The sequence below is a fragment of the Chlorocebus sabaeus genome, chromosome 4 (assembly GCF_047675955.1).
Source record: "Chlorocebus sabaeus isolate Y175 chromosome 4, mChlSab1.0.hap1, whole genome shotgun sequence".
Classification (NCBI taxonomy): domain Eukaryota; kingdom Metazoa; phylum Chordata; class Mammalia; order Primates; family Cercopithecidae; genus Chlorocebus; species Chlorocebus sabaeus.
In genome coordinates, this window is record NC_132907.1 from 76,858,634 (window position 1) to 76,883,868 (window position 25,235).

A 25,235-nucleotide genomic window follows, 5' to 3' on the forward strand; every position below is an offset into this window, starting at 1 on the left:
ACAAAACAAACAAACAAACAAACAAAAAACTGCGAAGGGGCTGAGAGTTCACCCTTCTTGCAAACTAACCAGTTAGCATGACAAAAGTTTCATGACTGCTGGTAGAAGACACAAGACTCCTGGGTCACAGAAAAATAACAGTTTAGTGCTCATGACAATAGCAGTAGCCAAAGTATTAGCATTTTTTTTTTGTACCAGTTAACTAGGCCTCCATTTTTGCAAGGTGATGCAAAGAGAACCAGATGGTACCTACATGTTCAGTGATTGTGCTATAGAAGAGGAATCTTGAATTCAGGGAACCCGAATCCTTTATAATGGGCAGTGAGCATGCCTGGCCTTTTCTCCAGAGAGAGACACTGTCTCTATGTTCCAAGACTGTTCACAACACAAATATCCCTGAAAAGATAGTTCAGAATGAAGGGCAGTTAGCTGCTTACTCACAAGAGATGCAGAAATACAAAAAGTCTGTGGAGAATTGACCTCCAACAATAACAATTTAATCATTAGGAAAGTACTTCAGGGTACCTTGAATTCTTCAAAGAAAATGTTGGCTAATTTATTAGAAACCTCTGCTTTTCCAGATCCAAGTTTTACACTAACATGTGTATATAAAAGTGTATACACTTTCTCAATTTGAGTCAAAATACCAAAAACTACACAACAACATTTGTATTAATTAACAGAAAACAGACATGGCAAGGAATAGCACACTACATGCATGTGCTGGACCTCCTTGTAAATCACCTCATGTAATCAATGACAATCCAACTGTTACCATCTATTTCAAATGATGAGTTCTTGTCCATGAAATTTATTTCTTATTTATCAAGGTAACAGGAGTAGAAATTAATCAATCTTCAAATCAGCTGCTCATAATCACAAAGTACATTTTATTAATGTGCTAGAAGAACAAATATTGGAAAGTTTTATTTGGCCTCAAACTTGACCCTACTTAGAAATAAGGTAATAGTATACTGCATTTCAAAAAGTATACATTCCTTATCAGCTCAACAGCCCAAGCCAAAATATACATCATCCTAGATTCCACTCTCCTTGTCACTCTTCTCACATGCGGTCAGTTGCCCACTTCTACCATCTTTGTTTAATAAATAGTTATCATATCTGCTTCCGAGCAAGCCTGTGCCTTTTATTTGTATCAACTGCACCTCCCATTATGCTGATGCAGAGTCAGCACGCAATAAAGGTTTGTGAAATGAATAGATCTTTATCAACTTCAGAGAACAATGCACATGGGAATGTAAATTAGTACATCCATTATGGAAATCCATATGGAGATTCTTCCAAAAAATTTGGAAAGAACTACCATATGATCCACCAATCTCGCCTCTGAGCATACCACATATATCCAATGGAAACGAAATCCATGTGTCAAAGAGATATCTGCATTCTCATGTTCATTGCAGCATTATTCATAATAGCCAAGAGATGGAATCAGCCTAAATGTCCAACAATGGAGGGATGGATAAAGGAAATGTGATATATACGCACAATGGAATACTATTCAGCCTTAAAGAAGAAACCCTGTCATTTGTGAAACATGGCTGAACCTGGAGGACATTATGTTAAGTGAAATAAGCCAAGCATAGAAAGACAAATATCACATGTGGAATCTAAAGAAGTTGAACTCACAGAAGCAGAAAGTAGAATGGTGGTTACAAGGCACTGGTGGGGAGAAAGGTGGAGATTGGAGAGATATTTGTTAAAGTATACAAAATTTCAACTGGACAAGAGTAATAAGTCCAAGAGATCTATTGTGCAATATGGTGACTACAGTTAATAACATTGGACAGTATTGTATTCTGGAAAATTTCTAAAAGAGTAGATTTTAAGTGTCCTCACCACAAAAATCATAAATATGCATAGGATAATTAGCTACATTTAACCAATCCAAATGTACACATATTTTAAAATATTACACTGTACACAATAAATGTATATAATTTTTGTTTAATTTTTTCAAATAAGCTTTCTAAACAGAAAACACCATTAAAAATGAAATTTTAAAACCACAGTGCACAAAGAGAGATATGGAAAAAAATTGATTTTCTTGGCAAACATGGATTTTATCTTTCTAACAATTATAGATATTTTCACATAATCGATATTACAAGCATACATTTTGTGTACTGGTAAACACAAACCCCATTCAAAATGGTGACATTTTTTCCTCCATCTCCTGTTAGCAATCCGGTTGCACTTACCTGTTAAACATTAGTTTCCTAGAGAAGATGATACTATCATTTCAAACTGCAGCAAACAAAATATTCTACAGGACATATAAATCTTGTATAAAACCTGAACTTTGAGCTATGAAATTCTGGTGACTTTCTCAACCCAGTCAGTATGACACTGTGAAATCTAAGACTATACTAGAAATGCTCATTCATTTTAAGGTATGTGTGTTTATTTAAGGCTATTTTGCTTTTAACTAAGTGGTTATCCTCAAAATATACAGCTTCTGTTGGGGAGGATAAAAGGACAAAAATCAAAGTTTAATCTCCAGTTCTCATGGGAAAAATCTGAAGAGTAGTTGTCCTCCTTTTAAAAAAAGTTGATGAAAAATGTTTTCATGAAAAGATAAGATCCTGGCATGTTAAGACAATTTAACCATTTTAATCCGATGCAATCATTTTCTCTAAAATAGATATTGCATTTGCTATCCAATGGGCAGTGGTTTGGGAGAGCGTTTCTGAAAGATCCTTTGGTTAGTAGCCAGGACAGAATTTACCTCAGGAACAACGATATCCACACACAGTGACCATTCCCACTATTCTTTTGACTACACAGCTTACACTAAGGTAATAAAAACACCAGCTATGTTTTCTGGATGCAGTCAAGACCCCATCCAAAAAGAAAATAAAACTTACATTTTAAATTAACTTAAGTGGTATGCATTAGAAGAAAGTGATTTTGCAATTGCTGGATCAATCAATCACAGTCACTTCACTGTGACTTGAGAGGAGGTTTCTAGAAGAAATTCAAAGTTTGGATGAATGCCTGAGGGTAGTCTCTTCTTACCTTAATCCACATGTTTCTAACCCATAATTATCTCAAAGTTATCGCACAGACACACACACCACACCCTTTCTTGACTTCACTGAAACCCACTGTTCCCTAAGGATACCGCTTCTCCTCTCAAGCAGGGGCTGGGAGATGTTTTCCATCAAACTCGAAATATCCCAGTATCAGAACCAAGGCAGTGTCCTCCTAACTACCCAATGCCACTTGCAGACAAATAACTGCACTCTCTTTTGTAAGCTGCTCCTTTGAGTAGTTGACAATAAGAGCCTCTTCTCCCTCCAGTCCTCACTTAATCATTTGGTCACTCCTTAAAGTATTTAGCACCCAACTCATCGTCTTCTTTTCACCCAACCTTACCATCATGCTAAGCAGATTTAACATCACTTGGATGTACCATCAACACCTTGACCAGCAGTTCCTTACCCTGATACCCACTGATAGTTGTCATCATTCACCCCAAGCACCAACTTCCACAGTCACACCATGAATTTGGTCAACACTGGAAACTGCACTTCAGATAATTCTGCAATAATATGAATACCTTCACAAACACCACCACCACCACCTTCAACTTCCCTTTCTAATGGCCTTGTTTTTGTCCTCTCATACAACACTTCTACCTATCAAGAACTGCAATCCAGTGACACTTCTACTTTCTCTACATTCATCAGCCTCCTCAGCTCTCTACACCTCTCTATCAGTACAATGTCACCTCCCTCCCCCGTGTCCACCTCCAACTCCTGGCTTCATATTTTATCTGGCCTATTCCTATTCATCCTTACTCATACCGCTTTCTTAGAAAGGGGCTATCCAGACTTGTAAGCTAGATGAAGTTCTTCTGTTAAGCCATCTTGTAAGTTCTTTGTGCTTTTCTTAGCTATTCTTCAAACACAACAATGATCATATTGCAATTAATGTCATTGTGGATTTGAACATGGAAGGTCTCTTTCATCCTAGATTGTAAATTGGTTAAGAGCTGAGATCATGACTGTTTTACTCTCAATTACATATGTTGACTAACACCATGCCTGGCACATAGAAGGCACTCCAGAAATATATGTGGAGTCTCACACACATACACACACACACACACACACATACTTATGCATACACACTCATACACTTGCCCACAAAGATTTCTTCCAGTAAATGGGTATTATGCAAGCAATGTGAAATCAAAAAGAACATTTTGGGGTTTTTGCTGCCTAACACCAAAACTAATTGCAGCCACTCTTCAAAAAAAATGCAATAACTTTATAAACAGCCACATCCTGATTCTTACGGTAGAAAGCTCTCCATTCTCTGCTGAATATTCATCTGTTGGGAGGGACACTCGCCAAGAAGCTCAGCACTTTCTGTAAAGAGAAGTAGCAAGAATAGAAGATGTGCAGAGAGGAAAGAAAGTCAAAGGCAGGCTCCTGCAATGCAAAGGTGCCAGGAACAAGGGTGCAATCTCAAGCTGTGCAACACAGGATGGAGGAGGGAGATCTCACTTTTATTGTAAACAGCAGAATTCTTTAAAGGTAGCTCCATTAGCAATCAGATCTCAAAGATGGTGGAAACGCAAACACCTCCTTTCTCGTTAAGGCTAGGGGGCTCCAGCATAATTTCTCTGGACCAGGAAGATGGAGGAGTCTTACTTCTCTTCCCTTCCAACTGCATCCCGCACTCAATCCTACATTGCACAAGGAAGTCAACACTACCTCCCCCAACATGCTCCAAATACCTCTCTTCACAGCGTTGTCAATAGATTCGCTTCATCCAGTCTCGGAAGCAGTCTGGAAAAAGAAGCAGAAGAGAGAAGAAAGGGGAAAAGTTCAAAAGTACTTTAAACTCTGCCAAAAAAATCATTTAATACCAATATACACAGAGAAATGAATGACTGAAGTCACCACAGCAATGTATCTCCTCATAACTCCTTCAACTGGCCAGGGCCAAACCAAGGTGTGCAAATAATCTGGGCAACTGTACACTTTGGCACACCTTTACTATGTATGCATATCTTCAACATTTATTTAGAGAAGAAGCTGGAAATTGCACAGGGCAGGGCCAGGAAAGAACTGGCAGAAATGTTCAACTGCATGGCCAATGCCCTGAGCTTTAGCCCCAGAGTTGTATATCCTACTCCGAAGCCCTACAAGTCATAGGACCCATTCACCCCAGAGCCAGTGTATCCTATGTCTTTTTTTTTTTTTTTTTTTTTTTTGAGACGGAGTCTCGCTCTGTCGCCCAGGCTGGAGTGCAGTGGCCGGATCTCAGCTCACTACAGGCTCCGCCTCCCAGGTTTACAGTGTATCCTATTTCTTTGAGATCTCAGTCCCATCCCTCTAGTGGTATCAAAGTACCCTCCATGTACATATAGTGCTGTCTTTGAAAGGAGCCATGATAGACTTTAATCCAAATTTACAAAGAGAAAAACTGGAGTCCAAAGAACTATACAATTAGCATAAATACTGGGACTACACACTGCCACATAATAAAACAGACAGCACCAAAATATATAATTAAGTATAACACCTATACACTAGTATAGGTCAAACAGCTAAATGATTTAAAGGAGTTTTGTTTTGTTCTGTTTTGTTTTGTTTTAATCAACGAGGTACTTCTTAATGCAGTCACTTTGGCATGATAGAAACAAAATCTTTCGAACTACAACACATCTTAGAAACAACAAATACTACTGCTGTTCATGTAGCAAGGAAAGTTACAAGTAAATCTCCCAATAGCTCAGGTGTAAAGAATTGTTCTAACAATGTCTATTTGTATTAAATCGAATCACCAGACTAAGGCATCTATTTTGTACCATTTACTCAAAGCAACAGCCAAAAAGACAGGACTTTGGGTTTATTTATATAAACATTCTTCCGCAGGTAGTCAGAGGAGGAAGGAGTACAATGGAATTTGACGGTGGATGAATCTGCACAAAAAGGAGACTAAAAAAGAAAGGTTTCTGTGACCCAACACTCATGGTTTACTTTTTAAAGTTGTGAGGAAAAGAAATGGCAAAGCTTTCTATTTCTGTAAGTTTTTGTTCTAAAGAATTGAATCAAAAATAACAATACCTAATCATCTCTAAATTACTTCAACTAAAAACACCACTAAAGACCTTACAATTTTTTTTTTTAAAGAATTCATTTTTCTTCCCTGGCCCTGAAAAGGATGGTTTAAAAATAGCTTGATTTGCATCTTATTCTTTTACTGCCTTTCTACAAATACATTTTGAAATGCTTACTTACGGGAAAGCTGTTGCCTGCTTAGCTTTCATCATATATGAGATCGCACTACTTCGCTCACCTGGAACTGTGGTGTTCTCTGTTCCCAGCAACGTGAAAGACCGTCCAATAAGGAGCATCCTTGCTAAATCGTATGTTTAAAGTATGTATAGCTACACGTAGTTTCAAATGCATAACTGATTTCTCAAGAGAGAAGGGAACTCATGCCAGAAGCAAGGAAAAGATTGAAAGGCAGGCCTGGAAACAGAGCTGGCCCAGTAGCAGCTCCAAATATGGCAAAATGCTAGTGTTATTTAAGACACCAATACAACATCCCTGATGATGAAACAGGAGAAGTTCCCTTGCCCCCTCGCAGGGTGTGCAACAGCAGGAGGGGCTCGCTTCTTCCGTGCCCCACTGCTCAAACCTCTAGAGGAGCACGCAGACGGCTGGGTTGTGGGGCTCTAACCCAACAGCAGTGTCTAGGGGTGAACGATTGCAGTGGAAGCCCCAGTGGGCATGTGTTACAGGGTGCTCTTTCAGTTTTGCCATCTGTAGGAGACTTGTGTTAGTCAGCTCAATTAGAACCCTGGCTTATCTCAAGGACAGAGGACTTTCTGTATCCTAAGGTCCTTGCCTTGTTGTAACGGAAGAATCAGATCACACGTGAGCTTGGAGAATGAGAGCAAGATTTTATTGAGTGGAAGTAGCTCTCAGCAGGCAGGGGAGGTAGAAGGGAGATGGAGTGGGAAAGTGTATTTCCTGGGGTCAGGCCACTTAGCGGCCTGGATCTCCTCCGACCGCCCAGCCGAACTCCACGTCCTTCCGCCAGTCAGTGGCCTGCCAGGGTCTGCCGGTGCCTGTCCACGTGCTCTTCTTGACGTCCTCTGGATGTCCAGCCGCTTGCCTGACTGCCCACTAGGGTTTCGGGGTTTTCATAGGCACAGGATGGGGGCGTGGCGGGCCAGGGTGGTCTTGGGAAAAGCAACATTTGGACGCAAAGGCAGGAGTGCCTGCCCTCACCCAGGTCTGTGGGCACAGGCCCCAGGGTGGAGCCCTGGCCAGAGACCTGCCTTTCTCCTCCCAGCACTTCCCTGCCCCCCTCCCTTATCAATAACATCTGCATTTGTGGCTGGGTAACCAGGGTATTCTTCATATAGCTGCAAGCGTCTGGCCAATATATCGATAGGGTTTGGATCTGTGTCCAGGCCCAAATCTCACGTTGAACTATAATCCCAGTGTTGGGGATAGGGCCTGGTGAGAGGTGATCCGATCATGGGGGAGGATTTCTCCTGGATGGTTTAGGACCATTCCTTTGGTGCTGTCCGCAAGACAGTGAGTGAATTCTCAAGAGAGTTCCGGTTGTTTAAAAGTGTATGGCACCTCGGTCGCTCTCTCTTTCTTGCTCCTGCTTCAGTCACACGAGGTGCCTGCTCCCATTTCACCTTCCACCATAAGTCAAAGTTCCCTGAGGTCTCCACAGAAGTAGACGAAGTAGACCCAATATGCTTCCTGTACAGCCTGCAGAACCATGAGCCAATTAAACCACTTTTCTTATAAATTCCACAGTCTCAGGTATTTCTTTATAGCAATGCAAGAACAGCCTAATTGATACATTATGTCTTCTAGTGGGGGTGAAGACGTGCTGAACATTTACTTCTTGAAATATCCATTATATGATAGGGTGTTGTATGTTGAAAGCATGTATGTGTATAGCTTACATTATTAAAAATTATTGCTTTAGAATAGAAAAAGGAAGAGTGATAAAATATTAGGCTGAACCATATGAAATTGCTGATATTTTATAATTTTTAGGCAACAAAATTCTCAAATGAGAGCTTTGGGTCCAATAAGTTTGCTTTGCCCGAGGCAACTTGCCTCACTAGTGTAACTCAGGGTCAAGCCACGTCCGAGACCATCAGACGTTTTGCACCTCCAAGCATGACCACTCCATGCTATATTATGCTAAGACAGTCTCTATAACTTTCTCTGCTTTAAGTTACATAAGTCCCCTTTCTGTTACCCAACCTTTGTGGGTGCCAGGTCCCTGAAAGGAAGCTATAGGAGCAGGTAAAATTTCTTTCCGTATTTCTTTGTGTGGAACTTTTACTCTTCAACTGTATACCAGATGTAAGGAAGTGTTCTTGCTCTAAGGCCATCTGTCATTGCAGAGGTAGGATAGATACACGTAACGACAGAGTAGAAAAAAAGAAGTACAGTGGGCCAGGCGCGGTGGCTCAGGCCTGTAATCCCAGCACTTTGGGAGGCCGAGATGGGCAGATCACGAGGTCAGGAGATCAAGACCATCCTGGCTAACACGGTGAAACCCCGTCTCTACTAAAAAATACAGAAAACTAGCCGGGCGAGGTGGCGGGTGCCTGTAGTTCCAGCTACTTGGGAGGCTGAGGCAGGAGAATGGCGTAAACCCGGGAGGCGGAGCTTGCAGTGAGCTGAGATCCAGCACTCCAGCCTGGGCGACAGAGCGAGAATCCATCTCAAAAAAAAAAAAAAAAAAAAAAGAAGTACAGTGACCCAGGTTTAAATCCTGTCACCTGCTGTTATTGGTTGTGTTTCACTTCTTGACCTGCAGAATCCTTGTCTATAAAACTGAACTGGGGACCATGCCTAGTCACGTAAGTTCATTGTAAAATTCAAACAAAACGAAGTCTGTTAAGTATTTTGAAATGCCAAGATACAACCATGTGATCAGGGAAATTTACATAGAGAACAGAGTTGGGATAACATGATGCTAGAAAAACCAGAAAGCGATCGGACACAACGGTTCACACCTATAATCCCAGCACTTTGGGAGCCCAAGGCAGATAGATTGTTTGAGTCCAAGAATTCGAGGCCAGCCTGGGCAACAAAGCAAGACCTTATCTTTACAAAAAAAATTATTAAAAAAGAAAAGAGAGAGAGAGAGAGAAAACTAGAGTGGGCCAAAGTTAAGAGCTCTAGAAGTTCAATTCCAAAAGGAATATTTATTCAGAATACATCAAAGGGTCTACTGGAATTGGAAACATAGTCATCATACTTAAGGATAAGGACAGCCAATTCCTTAGATGCAGGTCTTCTGAGTCAGTGGACTCCACACTCCTGGACTTGCATCCAGATTATCATCGACTTCTGTACTGATGCTTGCAGGGGAGGCTCTGTGGACTCCCTGTATCTCTGGATGCACAGAAAAAAGGACAGTCATGTTTTTCATGTTGGACAGTACGAATTTAATTTGTAATCTCTATTTGTTACATACATCCATAATGTTCTTTGTGATAGTCTCATTTGAAGCTTCTGGAAAAATAGGGGAAGATCTTATGGACTGTTAGACTGGAAAGACATAACTGCCCAAGACTTCTTAAAAGTTGACCCTAAGGGGACTTGTGGTTATGAATAGAATGCCATTGGTTGCAGGAGAACACAATCCTGTTAGACTAACTAAAGAAGACAAATTAATTGCAAAAAATCCATTTAAAGAGATGAGTGAATTATGGAAACAAAAAGAATTAAAAGAACAAAAATTCCAGAGAGCAGAGTGTTTTGGCAAGGTTAGCTACCTGTCACAGGCTATTTTCTTTCTTGGGATATTTGCTGATTTGAAACACAGATCAGATCTGGTTCATGCAGAAGCACTGTAGGAAGGAAAGAGGAGTGAGCAAAGCTTGTGGCATTCATAGAAGCAACCACAACAATTTGGAAACAAAAGTATCCCCACATGCCTTGCCAATTTTCCTATAGCACCCTTGCTAAATTGAGACTGAGTAAAAGGTTAGGAGTTACTGCAAAGTAAGTTAAAATCTTCAGAAATCCCATAATAATTGGGAGGAGAAGTTCCACTTGAGGAAAGGAGTCTGCTCAGAACATGGCTGGTCTCCCCAAGATGCTCATCAAATTTGGATGGAGCATACGGCAAGATGCTAAATAGCCTGAACCTTCCAGGCTCTGTCTTTCAGAGCTCTCAATCAACAGTGTAGAAGAGACAGGCCTGAGAAATAAAAACAGAACTAGAGGTGGAGGGGATCTTACTAAAATGTCAACCCAGTCTTGATCTAGCTCAGCCTCTTGGATTGGGGTGATGACCTCCTCACCTTATCTGCTCCACAGAGAAAACACGGATTCCTATCTGGTCAAAGTAGCATCATACAGAGTTTTGACTTGTGCTTTGTCCACAATGTCTGGCATACAGTCACAAATTACTAACATAAAAAGAGGCAGGAGATTGTGATCAACTACCAGGTTAAAAAAAACAAACAATATAAGTAGATGCAAAGAAAGAAAATGATATTTTATTTAGCATCTTAAGATTACATTTTGATACAATGATCAATATATTAAAGAGATTGAAAGACAATATGAATGAAAGTTATGAAAAGATGTGGGGTTTAATCATTGAATCAAAATCTGTAAAAGCAATCATTCTAAGACTGAAAAATATAATACTTGAAATGAAGACCTCATTGGATGAGTTGAACAGTACAGCTGAAGATTGGCTCAATGATCCCAAAGACAGATCAACATGAAATATTTGACTAGGGCACAGAGAATGCAAAGAATACACATATCAGTCACATGCAAGTCATAGTGCAAACCCCTTTATTCCTATTGTTGGAGTTACTAAAGAAAAAAGAAAGAATAGGGTGGGACAAATATGTAAAGAAAACATAGTCAAGAATTTCCCAAAACTCTTAAAGCTAGCAATCTTCACATTCAAGAATCTCAGCCAACTCAGGATAGCTATGAAGACTCTTCAAGGATCTAGAACTCGAAATACCATTTGACTCAGCCATCCCATACTGGGTATATATCCAAAGGATTATAAATCATGCTGCTATAAAGACACATGCACACGTATGTTTACTGTGGCACTATTCACAATAGCAAAGACTTGGAATCAACCCAAATGTCCATCAATGACAGACTGGATTAAGAAAATGTGGCACATATACACCATGGAATACTATGCAGCCATAAAAAAAGATGAGCTCGTGTCCTTTGTAGGGACATGGATGCAGCTGGAAACCATCATTCTCAGCAAACTGTCACAAGAACAGAAAACCAAACACCGCATGTTCTCACTCATAGGTGGGAATTGAACAATGAGATCACTTGGACACATGAAGGGGAACATCACACACCGGGGCCTATTGTGGAGTGGGGAGAGGGGGGAGGGATAGCATCAGGAGATATACCTAATGTAAATGACGAGTTAATGGGTGCAGCACAGCAACATGGCACATGTATACATATGTAACAAACCTGCACGTTGTGCACATGTACCCTAGAACATAAAGTATAATAAAAAAAAAAAAAAAAAGGAAGGAAGAAAACCATCACTAGGCATTTCACAACTAAACTGCTGAAGACAAAAGACTTGCTGATTCTAATGGGCTAGATGATCAATGTGCCACAGTCCTTATTTTAAACTCATATAAAATATTTCACAAATTATCTGAATATCGCTAGTTTAAAAAGGAAATTCATTTCAACAAAGTCAAAACAAGGGACAAATGAAAGATGGATAAATTGTGTTTATCATTTAAAGGTTGTAGCTGCTTTTCAAACCAGATAGAAACCATTTGTTTCTAATTGTCTCATAACTGAGATAAATAAAACCAATTTTAAGGAGAAACTTTATGCCTGACATGCATGAGTCAATTGGAACATTGAGAAAACAATTCAAAAGAAGTCGCGTTTAGAACTTTACATCTGAACTCTTACTTTGTTTTGTTTTGTTTTGTGCTTTGTTTTTTGTCTTTTGTTTTCTGTTTTTGAGATGAAGCTTCGCTCTTGTGTCCAGGCTAGAGTACAATGGTGCCATCTCGGCTCATGGTAACCTCTGCCTCCTGGGTTCAAGCAATTCTCATGCTTCAGTCTCCTGAATAGCTAGGATTACAGGCATGTGCCACCATGCCCAGCTAATTTTTGTATTTTCAGTAGAGACAGGGTTTCACCATGTTGGTCAGGCTGGTCTCAAACTCCTGACCTCAGGTGATCCACCCGCCTTGGCCTCCCAAAGTGCTGAGATTACAGGCGTGAGCCACCTTACCTGGCCTTAACTCTTACTTTGTATGTTGACTTTAGAAAGCACAGATATACACTGTAGACAGCTTGACTGAGATTGCTCACATACCAGAATAATAGAGAATCAGGTGTCATTGTGGGTAGAAACTGAAGTAAGAAATCAACATTTACTGAGCCCTTAACAGTGCCAGGCGTTAGACTACCTTTCTTACAGAGAGCATTGCAGATATGAGATGAACTTCACATAGATCACACATGGATGTGGAAATGAACTCATTCATTAGCCTGAATGCCCATAAGGTAAATCATTTCAGACAGTACAATATCTTCAGCTCCATCTCATTTCTTTTTTCATTCTATTGAGAAATAAACACTCATTCTAGCTGCCAGCTTCTGGATTTGTCTGGAGTGTTGCAGACCCGAGTGGAATCAGCCTGGGTTCCCATCAATTTCTTTCTTCAGGAACTAAGCTTGTGTTCCTCTTCTCCTTCCTCCTCTCAGAAACTACTGAGCCCTCTCTCTCTTCACTTGCACCATCCCCTCTCCCCACCCACAAGCCCGACTATGAAATGGGATGTCACCCTACTTTTGCCTCCCCTTCCAGCACATATATTCATTTCATCTTATGAATCACTTTGGGAAACAGAGATAATTAAAATCATAAGCATGAAGGGAAAAAAATGAAATCATAAACATGAAAGGATTCAAAATCTCATCATTGGCCTGGAGCCGTGCTTCCTGGAGCACTCTTTATTCTACATCTGAAATTATAACTAAGCACAGTTGGGATTCTGCCCCTCTTCCCCCACTGTCTTGGTTAATTTAATTCTGGGTCCTATTCGTTGATTGAATTGCATCCTACCCATGTCATGAAAACATCCAATGTTTCCCTGCTCCAAGTGCTCAACTCACACCTCTGAGGCCCACCAAGAGGTCTCTGCTGAGGTACCTCTTACTCCTCTGTAAGGTGGTAATCTCCAAGGTAAACAATCCACCAGCACCTGGTACCTCTCCTTACCCTGCCTCCTTGGAAGAAAGGAAAAAGAGAATTTAGCAGAAAAAAATTCCTAAAACCTAACGAAGTGTCCCAGCCCCTTTGGACAGACCTATGTACCCATCTGTCATAAGTAAACCCATACAACAAGAATGTCGCCATGTCTTTAAAAATTCGTGAGTTCCAGCCAAGCGCAGTGGCTCACGCCTGTAATCCCAGCACTTCGGGAGGTCAAGGATCATGAGGTTCAAGAGATTGAGACCATCCTGACCAACAAGGTGAAATCCCATCTCTACTAAAACTACAAAAATTAGCCGGGCATGGGGCGCATGCCTGTAATCCCAGCTACTTGGGAGGCTGAAGCAGGAGAATTGCTTGTACCCGGGAGATAAAGGTTGCAGTGAGCCGAGATCAGACCGCTGAACTCCAGCCTGGCGACAGAACTACACTCCATCTCAAAAATAAATAAAAATAAAAATTCCTGAATCCTCAATTTGTCTCCCCTGTTCACTCAATTGAGTCATTATCTTTCCAAGCTAGACACATAGGAGCTATCTTTTCCTCCTTCCTTATCCTTTCCATTTGATCTATGGTCATCCCTCATTCCCCAATTTATTTTATCGCCACCTTTTATCCTCACTTTTTTCCTCTTGTGTGTTGAATGTATTTGCTAGTTACATGTTAATCACCCTTGAATTATCTTGAAAGAAACTGATACCAGCTGATGTTTCAAAGATTGACTTTCTATACCTGTTCTGTACTTTCATTTTAGTGATCATTTATTCTATTGTTTTAGGTTAATACTGTTGTTTTCATACTTTAAATAACTTTACTTCCCACAAAGTAGAGGGTTTTTTTTTGTTTTTTTTTTTTTAGCATTTCCTATTTAACGCTTTATAAACACAATAACCTAGGAAAAGGGGTTACTTTACATCTACCTTCCACTCCCGCAGCTTTGATTCCTGGCACACAGCATGAAAAGCAAGCAGAGGAACACAGCAGTTAGCAACTTTCACCACTTTTCACCTGTTCTTCCCCATTATTGAATCTATCTAAGGAAGACATCACTGTGACTGCCGGGAGATGTCAGGCCTCAAAAGGGAAGTTGAAAATTATGTAAGAAATGAGCCCAGTGACCTCCATTTCCTTGCCTCCTTGGTAAATAATTTGTGGTTTTCCAAAACTGGAGGCATATTTTAGAGTTCAAGCAAGCTTGGCAGTAAATTGTCCCAAGGCTCATAAAAATGTGCACACGGGGTTTTGCAGACACCAAATCAAATAACTAAAGTGAAGTGAAACCAAAACAGAGCAGATGCGTGTATGCACAGGCATATCCCAGTCCCAGAACTGCAGACAGAGTTGTCTGTCTTTTACTGTGTAACATAAATTCTAGAATATTAAACAGTTCAGTGGTAGGGAGGTGCAAGTCGCTCTTCCTTTAACCTCCAAAATATTTCTAACATCCAGTTTTGACTGCTTTCATCAAAGAGATAGCTCATGGGTTACAACTTCGAACTTTGGAACAGTTCAGGGTTTAGCAAAGCCATTGTCCTCTGCTTCTTGTCTTCTGCATGTGCTGAGAGGATTGGGAAGGGCAGTCAGCGCTGTTAGTAAAGAAATGGAGGACAGAGGTGGGGCAAGCAAAGACAAAGAAAAACAAACTTGAGGATCCTAGCAGGCTCCAGATCACAGGGATTAAGAAGAAATTGGCTCAAACTTAAATACTAAGTGTTCACTTCTATTGCCCTTCTGAATAAAACAGTAAGGGGATTGTGCCAATACCCTCCAGCAGTTAGCAGAAGAGTCCCAACTAGAATACAGAACTTGAGACGGTAAGTTCACTGCTCAGTGGACATATACCCAGATCACAAAGCCTTACAAATAGGACTTTCTACATCCTCCCAGACCCTCCTATTTTTTTTTTTTTTTTTTTTTCTCTCAAAGCGCCTACCTGAATGATCCTCTTCAAGAGCAACCAGGTCATAAGGCTTGTTGTCTTCTCTGCTGCAACCACGCAATGGACCTTGAAATCACTCAGAGGGAGAACCAGAGCCTCACAGTGGCCTCCAGGGTGTCCACCATCTGCTGAGCTTACACCTCCACCCGCCCTGCCACCCTCACCTCTCAGGTCCCTCCAGCTGAACCCCTTTTTCACTCTGTCCCAACTGAATGGGGCTCATCGCTGCCTGTGTCTTTGCACTTTCTACTCCTCCCCCAGAGATCTTCTCACCCTGTTCTCTCTCCGCCCGTAAGTCTCTGCTCAGACATTACCTTTTCAGGGAGGCCACTCTGACCATATCATCTAAATGGGTAAATGACAACTCTTCAAGACTCTTATACCCCACCTGGCTCTGCTTTTGCATATGGTACTTATCCCCTCCCCCCTTTTTTTTTTTTTTTTTTTTTTTTTGCTTTGAGATGGAGTCTCATTCTGTCACCCAAGCTGGAGTGCAGTGGCGCGATCTCGGCTCCCTGCAGCTTTCACCTCCTGAGTTCAAGTGATTCTCATGCCTCAGTCTCCCAAGTAGCTGAGATTACAGGCATGTACCACCACACCTGGCTGATGTTTGTATTTTTAGTAGAGATGAGGTTTCACCATGTTGGTCAGGCTGGTCTTGAACTCCTGACCTCAAGTAATCCATCCACTTTGGCTTCCCAAAGTGTTGGGATTACAGGCATGAGCCTCCATGCCCGGCCCTCACCTTCTTATATTCTATATAATTTTTGTCTTCCTCACCAGAGTATGAGCTCTGTGAAGCCGAGAGCTTTCCTTCCTTTTCTTCACTGATGAATCCCAGCATAAAAAATTATGTCTTGTACACAGTAGGATTCAACAAGGAGATCTATGTATTATTTATATGTTTTTATATATCTCATTGACATATATGTTGTTTACATATATATCTTATTTACATATATCTCATATAGGTATATACACAAATGGTCCCTAACTTACAATGTTTTCAACTGTACAATGGTGTGAAAGTGAAACACATTCAGTGGAACCTGTACTTCAAGTTCCCGTACAACCATTCTGTTTTTCATTTTCAGTACAGAATTCAATAAACTACATGACATATTCAACACTTTATTATGAAATAGACTTTGTGATGATGATTTTGTCCAGCTGTAGACCAATGTAAATATTGCACATTTACAAGTTAAGTGTCTAAGCACATTTGCAGTGGACTAGGCTAAGCTACGGTGTTCGAAAGGTTAGGTGCATTCAGTGCATTTTTGACTTGGAATATTTTCAGCTTACGGTGGGTTTATCAGAACATAACCCCATCGTAAGTTGAGGAGCATCTTTCTCTCTCCTCTATTTTCTCTCTCTCTCTCTCTTCATATAAATGTATATACACACATACACACATATACATATATATACACACACACATATATACATGCTCTGTGTGTGTATATAGAGACAACTGTTCTCTGTGTGTGTGTATATATGTGTGTGTGTGTGTGTGTGTGTGTATGTGTGTGTGTGTGTATGCACAGAGAGAGAAAAGAGAGAAAGAGAAATCAAATCATCCATGGCTACATTTGAGAATAGATTTGTGTAATGATCTTTATTTTACCAATCAAAAAGGTAATGAAGAAATGGAACGGACAAAAACAAGTACCAAGCAATATTATACTTAATTAAGGTTTTTCTCTTTTGATTTAATGACTAGACTTATTATAACTTCTTCTTACAAAATAAATTGTTGAGCAGAACACAGGTTTGTTGAGGACCAGGAATTTTCAGACATTCAGAAGTCTACCCTAGTCCATCCTCTGGGTCTAATGGAAAGTTACTTGCTCAATGTTTATGTGAGCCAGGAACCAGCAGAAGTGGGTGCATAACTTCAGTGAAAACACAGGGAAATTTTAGAGGGTGATGGCTGTCGGAAGTCGAGTTGTATATCTGGAAGCCATCTCTTCCTTGATTCATGACTTTAAGGACAAGTGGACATTTTTGAAAAGGTACATGGTGGTTTCTTTATAGTTTGGCACAGAGTCACTATGGACTCAGGGTGTCCCAGACACAGGGAGCAAAGTGGGTGGCAGAGGAATCTAAGGTTAGTGCTGACTGCTGGATCCAGCAGACATTTTTTAGACTTCTAAAAGGTTGGCATTTTATGGCCTATTTAGTCATTTAAATCCTCATGGGCCTTTGACCAGCAGAAGTGAGTGAATAACTACAGAGCAGTTCAACCTGAACTTCCAATTGCAAAAAAGAAAAAGTGAGGGGGCAGGGGTTTGCTGGTGAATGACAGTCTCTTCGTGAGCTTCCCTGAAAAATAAAACAAAATTAAAGTTAAAATAAAACAAAATTAAAGACTACTGAAAACTAATCTAACAATATTGACATTTCTTCCCCCAAAATATCAGCTTTAAAGAACTGAATAGAGGGTGATGAAGAGACTGAGCTTTCCTTTGTTATTGTTCTCTTTTGATCATTTCACTGCTCCTACTTTATTTTAATAATGCGTCCAAAGACTGATTCACCCTCTGTCTCCCACTTTAATAAAGGTTCATTAGTGGATTAGGAGAGATTTGAAACCGAGCCCAGTGGAGTCAGCAGAGACAAGTTCCAAACAGCCATTCAGCACATTTTGAAAAGCGCCAAGCTAGCAACTTGGAAAAGAGCCACCAATAAAATGTGGGTGTACTTGTGTCCATGGAGCCCCAGTGGACAGACAAAGCACCCCCACTTCCAGGAGGGGCAACATGGCTCACTGAAAATGTTCAAGGCAAAGACTGTTGTGTCTACTTTGAGCCAACCCCAAGAAAATAAATATAGCCCATCCACATGGAAAATCAGGGAGAAACTGATGACCACATATATTATTATAATCAAAATAAGTGAATAAGTGCAGCCACTTGTGCTACTCTGGAATCCCAGCATCCTCTTTGAAATCTACAAGCCCTTCTCAATCGTAGCAGGTCCCACACTCCTACCTGGCCTACAGAGGGGGTCAATCACTGGTGTTTGTAAGCACACCTCAATGCTTCACTTCCTTCTAAGCCTTCTCCGAGGGTGAAACTAAGGAGGGAGCTGTTGACTTCGTCCTTTTTCCCTGTTTCCACAGGTTTTATCAAAATTATTTCTGATGATATTTTCAATATGTACACAAAAATTCTACTTCTATTAGTATTACGAATATGATAACAAGCTAACAATTGAGCACTTGTGAATTTTTCTCAGAACGTTACAGCCATTAGCTCATTTAATATTCAGAATCCTGTAACACACTATAACCCATACTCTTGATTGTCTGATTTAAGCCATATCTATAATCTCCTTTCTCTCCAAATTCAAGCAAAGGTGGTCAGAAGACACAAATCAGGCCCATAAGTGAGTTTCTGCTTATTGGAAATTTGAGAAAAGCGTTGATTTTCTGACAAAAAGGCCGACTCAGCTAAAATTCTCCCATGTCTCTTTTCCCTTCTTTTTGTATGAAAAGTAGAATCGCACACACGGTATGGCAGAGACAAAAAACCTCATTTCTCTCACACTATTGATCAACAGCACCTGCTCTTTGGGTTTCTCTTTGTTTAAGCTACTGTAAGTCATACTTTCTGGTACTTTCAGGCAAAGATATTCCTATCGGATGCCATTTACTGGTGAGGAAGCTGATACATGGTGAAATGAAGCCATCTATCCAAGATCACCCAGGTGGGAAGTGCAAAAGCTTAGCTTAAACTCAAACTCTTTTTTCCCAGAGCCCACATTACTAACCACTATGGCATGCTGTGATGCCCTTGGCAACCATTAGATTAGAAATATGGACATTCTAGGCTGGCCCTGTGGCTCACACCTATAATCTCAGCACTTTGAGAGGCCCAGGTGGGCAGATCACTTGAGCTCACAAGTTCGAGACCAGCCTGGACAACATGGTGAGACCCCATCTCTACTAAAAACGCACACGAAAAGAACCCTGGCATCCCTGTAATCCCAGCTACTCAGGAGGCTGAGGCAGGAGAATTGCTTGAGCCCAGGAGGCGGAGGTTGCGGAGAGCTGAGACTGCACCACTCTACTCCAGCCCGGGCAATAGAGCCAGAAAGGAAAGAAAGAAAGGGAAGGGAAAGGAAAGGAAGGGAGGAAGAAGTGAAGGGAAGGGAAGGAAGGAGAAAGGGAAGGGAAGCCTCACAACACCATGCCCGACTAATTTTGTATTTTTAGTAGAGATGGGGTTTCACCATGTTAGTCAGGCTGGTCTCAAACTCCTGACCTCAGATGATCCACCCGGCTCAGCCTCCCAAAGTGTTCGGATTTGCCACTGCGCCCAGCCTATTGTGATTCTTTTACTCAAGTTCTCTATACAACTTTTGTATTAGCTACAGAAACACAAAGTCAAGTTCTGAATCCTCTTGCCTCTGCTTGCAACTCTGTTGCCATCTCACCCATCCTGGATCTAGCCAATACTTCCCTTTAATTCTTTAATTTTAAATTCTTTTAATCTGTGGAACATGCCAGTATGCCAGAAGTTTCCTAACTGTATTCATTTATATGATGCCAAGGGAAAATGGAAAGAGGAAGAAAAGAAAGGGGGTGGGGGATGAGAAAGGGAGGATGGGGGAAGGGAAGGAAAGAAAACATTGTTATAACTAATTTTACCAGAATTGATACATTGTGTTGAGATAACCTTTTTAACTTTCTATTTGGAAATAATTTTTAATATTACAAAAAGTCACAAAAATAAAAATAGTACAAAGATCATCTATCCATTTAGCCTTTACCCAGATTTTGCTGCTGTTAATAGTTTATTCCCATTTGCTTTGTCATTTGCAATAGATGACAGATGATCAATAGATTAGTAGATTAATTGACAGATGATTGATAGACAGACAGATAAATAGATAATTTTTTCTGAACATTGTTTTTTACCCCTAAATACTTCAGTTATCCTAAGGGATATTCCTTTCTACAACCACCATGGGCTTATCAACTTCATACATTTGCAATGATACAATAATTTTTTCTACTCTAACAATCATATTCTAGTTTTGTGCATTGACCGAATAATGTCCTTTCTTGCGTTTTCTCCCACCAGTGCAGAATTGGTAGAGCTTCATTATAGAAGCGTTTGTTGCTGCTGTTGCTGCTGCTGTAACTGTTTATATATTAGTTCAATTATTTGATGAAAAACTGTTAGCCCTTGAATAGGGGCCAACCTGTCGATAGCCCTTATCAGGACTCAGGCTTCCAAGAGCAGTTCATACTTGACCTCATCTCTTCCATGGCTACCCTCTGTTTCATCCTTTCCACTCCTTTTTGTTGCAGAAAGAAACAAACAGCAGGGCTCGCTTTAGACCCAGGTGAACTGGGCTCCTCCCTCAGTCCTCACGATTCAGGGGCCCATGAAAATGTCTTTCATGATAGTTTCTGAGAACCCCCTCCCACCCCCAACCCTCTGGTTCCTGGGCCTGGCTGGAGCTAGTAGTGTGATCTGGGCAGGTTTCCTGAGCCCAAATGGGGATTTGCTTGTACCCAGTCCCCCTTTCTCCCCTTTAGAGTTCTTTCCAACCCACTTTCTTATGCACGAGGTGGGCTTGACATTCCAAAGAGCTCCAGAAATTGTGCCTGCAAGGTCATCCTGGGGCCCTGGGGCTGACCTCCAGTTCCAGAAAAGCAGCCTAGTGAGTAGATTGATTCTGCTGACTGGCACAGGATTGCTGTCATGGGATGGTGTGTGATTGGGCCACCAGAATGGTGCTGACATCCTGATTTTGAATGATTCTCACTCACTCGGTCACAGGATGAGTTCAGGACTCTGGGCTCCCAACAGCCATCAGCCAGCCCTTGGGTTCGAGCTGCATGTGAGGTTTCCTGCCTCCTCAGTTATCCCCCTTGCTGCTACTGTGGTGTTGCCTCTGCTTTGCAGCACCCGCGGTGGCAGGCAAGGTTTATGCTGTGCACCTGCTGCTGCTGAAACCCAGGGCCATCGCCCCACCCCTCTGCAGGCTGCACCACAGTGCTCAAGGGTGGCTTCACCCACCTCCTCCAAGGGCTTTCCAGATGGTTGTTCTGCAACACCAACAGGCTCTTCCAATCCATGTCCATTCTTTCCTTCAGCTGATGGGGTGCCTGGCCCTCCCAGGTTAAGCTGAGCGAGATAAAGGTCAGGGATTCCTTGCATAAATGGGTTCACTCTTCTCGCTCCACCACTGGAAACAGTGTGAGGAAACCAGGGGTGCAGTCCACATGAAAAGAGATCACATTTTAGGAATGCTGTCATTACAGCCTCAAGGGTTCAAGAGAAGACATGGTTGGAAAATGTGTTGTTCTATATTTATACCATAAAGTTCCAAAGGGTAAATTTAACATGACCATAAAATAAATGACTGTGCACATTTTCCTGCATACTCTGTGCATTTGTGGTCGTCTTCAAAGAAATACGGGCACAACCTCTGAAAAAGCCATCGGAAGCCAGTATTCACAGGCAGCAGGATGGATGGTACAGCATCGTGAGTAATGATGTAGCCAGCATGAAACAAATAGCATTGGGGACTTTAGAGGCAAGAAGAGTCAGAATGCCTCAACACGGACAGGTTCTGACAAGCTATAGGTCTTGAATAATAACAAAATTGCTACCCTTTTCTCACAGTGGGAAATATGAATTACCCAGGAACAGCACATTTGACAATAACTAGTATGAAGAGATGATTTCTGGATCCAGAAGGAAAGAGGTAGTGTCAGGATGCTACAAAGAATTATCAAGTAGTCTGGACAATAAACAAATACATCAGTACCTCTTTACCCATCATTTTAAATCTTCAGTGATCAATCACTAAACCTCATATATGTTTAAAATTTTGCAAAACATTTTTCAAAGGAATTGCTTGTATAAATGGGAGACCCACACAAAATAATACTTGCCCAGAGTCCCACACATCTTAGTGTGGGCCCTAAAGAGGTAGACACGTTCTCCATGTCCTAATTCTAAGAAGGCCATCACAAAGCGTGAAAGCATTCCAAAGACAACTCAGTTTTTCTTACATCTTGATCAATTCCCATTGACTTTTAAGCATTGTAGAAAGTCGAAAAATTACGACTGGAAAATGTGCCTGGAATACAGGGAGATACCCACTGAAACTTGAGACCAGAATAAGAGAGACTGACTTCAGCTCAAAACAGCGACGTCTCCAAGGCCACATGCACACCCTTTGAACAAGGAAGAAAATATGGCTGTGCAGTTGCACAACTTGAGGAATAGCACATGGGGACAGGCTGCCAGTCTAGCTAGAGAAGGAAGTGTACAATCCCATTACTGCAAGCTAAGGAGAAGGACAATTCATCATGACAAGGTTCTGTGGCAGTGTCTAAGGAGTCACTATACTTTATTCAATAGTAAAACAGAACTCAGAAAAGCAGCTGATCTGTTTTCACAACTAGGTGAGTCCTAGTCACCTGTTCCTTGGAAACTGCTTCATTTTTTTTCTGCTTCTTTTGTGCTACACCCACGTTTTCTTCCCCTTCTCCCTGGGTCTCCTGTTCTGCAGGATTAGAGCTCAGCCCAAAGCCGTATGTTCTGTTCCTCCCCAGCAGCAACACTTCCACGTTCGGAAGTGCCAACCTATGCGCAGTTCTTCTCATGTCAGTTTCATTGTTCCTTCCCTCCTTCGCTTTGTGATAATTATGCCTATTGGTATCTCCATTTATTTTTCCAAAGAGCACTAAGAAATGTATAACCCCAGAGAAACAGAAGCACAACCCACCACTACTTCCTTTTTTTTTTTGGAGTCTTTGGCTAGGATCAAGTTACCATTTGCTGTCTTCGTATGCTGGCAGGAAGAATTACAGCAATAAATAAGTTAACCCTCACTTCAACAATTACCGGAAACCATGATTAATTCAAACAAAAGACATGTGCAGTGACTTTAACATTTAGAAGGGCCAAATTATGCTCTCCTTTCTTTATGGAGTAAAGCATACTCTGCTAAGGAAAGCCTAATTTCTGTGTTTCTGTCACTTAATTGGTAGTAGAGGATGGCTACAACTTTTTTTGGAAAACTTCAGACATGACAGGGAAAAAGAACAAAAAATTAAAGAAAACAAAGAGTATGGTAAAACTGTGAGAGGGAAAGGAGGAAACAGAAAAAATGAAAGAAAGAGGTATGTCTGATAGGATGCAGAAGGAGTCAGTTCCACGTAGATAGAGAGACTCTTGGGATATGGTTTTTGGCCAGATGCCATATATGTTGTATATGCAACTGGGATAGCAATAGCAGAGGTTGTTTTGAAAATGAATTGTCTAATGGGAATTTGTTGCACGCCTATCTTACGCTATGTGCAAGGAACATTTCAAGCCCAGTGGTTACACATCAGCATTATCTTTCATTGTTACATGTCAGTGTCCCTCTTTAAATCACAGTGAGGGCTGGGATGCAGGAAAAATGAAGCCTGGGTCCACCTAGCACAAAACCCTTTTTTCTCAGCAATTCTATTAACATAACAATTGTGCCAAATGTCACAGTACAAATGCCAACAGACAGCTGGATACGGGGGCTCCTATAATCCCAGCACTTTGGGAGGCCAAGATGGAAGGATTCTTTGAACTCAGGAGTTCAAGACCAGCCTGGGTGACATAGTAAGACCTCATCTCTACTAAAAATAAAAAAATTAAAATTAGCCAAGCATGGTGGTATGTGCCTGTAATCCCAGTTACTCAGGAAGCTAAAGTGGGAAGATCATTTGAGCCCAGTAGTTCAAAGCTGCAGTGAGCTCACATGACTACACTCCAGCCTGGGTGACAGAGCAAGGCGCTGTCCAAAAAAAAAAAAAAAAAAAAAAAAAAGCCAACCAAAGAATTTGAACACATTGTTTTTATTCTGGCTTTACAAGGAATTTCAGTATATGAAGAGATTTCCTTGCTTAAATTATTTTGCTAAAATATTTAAATAATAGCTGGCATTAATGAGTGAGTGTGATGTTCTAGGTATACTCTCAGGTACCTTAACTGTAATAATTTATGGAAACCTTACAATAGGTCTACCTTCATTTTGCAAATGAGGAGAAGCTCAGAGGGACTAAGCAACCTTCCCAAAGTTTCCCTCTGGTAAGTGATGAAGCTGGCTTACAATCACAAAGCAGCTTATTCGAAGCTACTTTTGAACGCTCAGATATTCCAACACATTAAATCAATTAGCATCAACTAGCATCTTTAATGACTTTTTGATTTGGTTCTACTTGCTGCATCTGCAGTTACTGTCATTCATCCACAAACTAAATATGCTTTGTCACTCTCCTGATTTTTAAAGTGCTCTGTTCTCCTGAACTTGACAAAAGCTGAATATTCATTCAGGAAGCAAATAACTGGTGAAATCTATTAAACCATCCATGCCACAGATCTGAAACTGTCATGGGTAGTTCAGTAATTTTTGAGAATCCACAATGCCCTTAGAACTGTACAGAAGATGAAAGAATATTATCTCTACCTCACCCTCTTAAAAAAGCCAGAGAAAAAACCAGCAGAACTTCTTGTTCCTGTATCTGCTGGCACATCATATGCTTTTAGATATGATCATCGAGACAAGCAGTGTTTCATTTTTCATTTTAAGCCCCACCCTACAACCAGCAGAAGAGAAAGTTTTCTAAATCACACAGACCCATGTTACTTTTCCAGTGGAGCTGGTGAGGGAGTAAGGTGCTGTTTTTAATTCTGGAAACCAACACACACAATAGAAATCGGATCCTACAAAACCATACCTCTGGGATAGCATCACCTTTCAGTCTCATAACATTTAATTGCCTATATAATTCACACTTTTCGAGTATAATTATGGGTTAATATCACATTTGCACACAAACTTCACACAGGCACAATAAATCAATTACAGCAGCCTGAAAAGTCAAAGATACATCTCTGAGATATCTGCTTATCCATAAGCCTGTTTAGAAAAATTTCCCTTCCCTGTTTAGTTTGTCTCCAGGGCTAATACCTACATCGAGAAGCCTGAACTTTCCCATCATTTC

At 40.9% G+C, this 25,235-nt stretch overlaps 1 long non-coding RNA gene across 1 annotated transcript in view; it reads right to left on the reverse strand.

The window, feature by feature from the left end:
* Positions 1 to 6,570, reverse strand: part of LOC140711592 (uncharacterized) — a 39,172-nt gene extending 32,602 nt beyond the window's left edge. The window contains exon 1 of the long non-coding RNA XR_012092861.1: positions 6,337 to 6,570. This is a non-coding gene — a long non-coding RNA (uncharacterized lncRNA). The remainder of the gene's footprint in view (positions 1 to 6,336) is intronic.
* Between the last annotated feature and the right edge of the window lie 18,665 nt (positions 6,571 to 25,235).